Source organism: Natrix helvetica (assembly GCF_964273705.1).
Source record: "Natrix helvetica genome assembly, chromosome: Z".
NCBI lineage: Eukaryota > Metazoa > Chordata > Lepidosauria > Squamata > Natricidae > Natrix > Natrix helvetica.
Window position 1 is genome coordinate 87,813,470 of NC_138554.1, and position 2,345 is coordinate 87,815,814.

The following is a 2,345-nucleotide window of genomic DNA, read 5'->3' on the forward strand; positions in this document are numbered from 1 at the left end:
GGGCATCCAGAACCACCTCCTTTGTCTCCTCCCCACTGCTCCAATGCATGACGTCAGGAGCACACTCGCTTTGGCTTTCACCACTGCTCCATGCCTCAGGTGCCTCCTGGTGGCCAACCAGCCTCTCTGATCCCTGCTCGGAGTCAGAACCCTGTCCAGGGTCCTCCACATCTTCCAGAGCCGAGTCATAAGGCCTCACTGTCGGAGTCTGGTTGCAGCTCCAACGGCTCCTGCTGGGTCACAATGTTAGCATGAATTGTATGAATATGAATGATACCTAGTCAAATTTGCTCATATATAATAGAAAAATGTTTAGATTGAACAAGAAAGACAATCTAAATACAATCTAAAGACAATCTTGATGGAGATAGAGATAAAAATGAGGAGTTGGGCATTTCTTGCTTATGTATGTTTAAACAATATAATGAGGATTACTTAAATTTGAGAAATGTGATAGAGTTTACTAATACTGTTATTGTGAATTGAATTAATATGAATGATACTCAGAACCAACTATGTTCACACGTAATGTGGATGTATATTTTAAAAAATAAAAATATATTATAAATAAATAAATAAATGTGGGTGGGCTGCCAAATGCCCAAATTTTGATTACATGATGATAGGAGTGCTACAATCAGTGACGTGCGGTGAGGTTTATGGCTGGTGAGGCAGCAATTTTTTTAGACTTCAACTCCCAGAATTCAACTCCCAGAATTCCACAGCCAGGCATGCTCAGTTCTGATTTAAAGCGACAGCATTTGTTTTCCTTCTTTCTTTTTCTTCTCCCTTCCCCTCCTTCCTTCCTCTCCCCTCTCTCAAACACACACACACACAAACACACACACAGAAGTTGGATTGTAGTGTTTAATTCCATGTAGCTGATTTACAATGCAAAGGAGGAGTTATTTTTGCCCTGTCCAAGCTTTTCTCTTGCATTTTCTTTGATAAAAGGGACGGTAAGATGGTCTTTGGGTTACCTCTTTGAATGAGAGAATCCGTTGTAGTCAGAACGTTCAAATGTAATAAAATGATCTTCCTGTCTCGATCTGTTTCATTGGAAAAGATGCCCACCTGAGGAAAGAGCCTTTCACGTCTCTGAAAGCCAGCCCGGGGTAGGATCCCTCCAGGATGGGCGCAAGTTTGGCTTCCAGAGCGGGCAGTGCAGGCGCCGATGGGCTCCTCCGGGCTCCCACCTTCCCAAAGCGCGTCCCTTTTTTTGCGGAAAGCAAAAGAATGGAGAAGAAACAGGGAAGCTTCGGGTGTGAAATGAGGCCACGTTCACCGGCAAAGGGTAAAACTCTCTTCCACGGCCTCAGGGGAGGGGAGCCGGGCCCTCAGCACCCGAGCCCTCCGGTCGGAGTCAACCAAGGCTGGTCCAGCTTGGGAGAGGCCAGCCACACCGTGAAGAGTCTGGCCCGGCCTCCCTGCCGCCCTCCGCCCCAGGATTCAGCCACGGTACCACCTGCCAGAGCTGCCTGGCATCTGGGGCGTGTTTGTTGTGTGAGAGCAGTGCAGGTGGGATGCGGATGGAGTGAAGGAAGCCTCTCCCCCCCCCCACTTCCCACACCCCAAAGAACAAAGGGAACCTCTGCCGCCGCCCGGGCAACCTGGCCAGCCTCTCTCACGGCGGCTCTCTGGGGCCGAGCTTGGGAGTCCCTGGAGGAGCTGGCGCAAGCGCCACAGGCTGGACTGGAACTGGAGGCGATGCCCCTCCAGCCGGGTAAGGTGGGCTGCCCTCCCTGCCTCTCCTATTCCCTTCCCTCTCTCACTCAAACAAACTCTCTCTCAAACACACACACACACACACACACACTCACACACACAGCTTCTCGGAAGAAGCCCCGCCCAAACGAGCACCCTCTACTAGGAGGCAGGAAAACTGGGTGCCTCCCCTACGTCAGGAATTTTTAGGCTTTTAACCCTTGCTTAACTTAAGGGTTAAAACCCTAAAAATTCCTGACTTAGGAGCGGCACGCAGTTTTCCTGCCTCATAGTAGAGGGCGTTTTTTAGAGGCTTTTTAAAATAGTTAAGCAGTCATCCATGGTGAGGCAAGCTCAGGCAGCAACTAGCTCAGTCTGACCTCAGCTCTCACCTTTTTCCCTTTACATGTTTTTTTCTTTTCATGATGACAGTGGTGTGCCTCCCCTGCCTCCCCTGACTGCACGTCATTGGCTACAATGGCCATAACAAGGATGGTCATAACAAGCATTTGTTCAGTGCTATTTTAACTTTGGTTTCTGAACTAAGAGTTGTTAAACAAGGGCTACTTGTAATATCCAATCCACCTGTAAACTGGATTGAACTGGTGCAGAAACTTTCAGATTGAAGCACAATTTGGAAA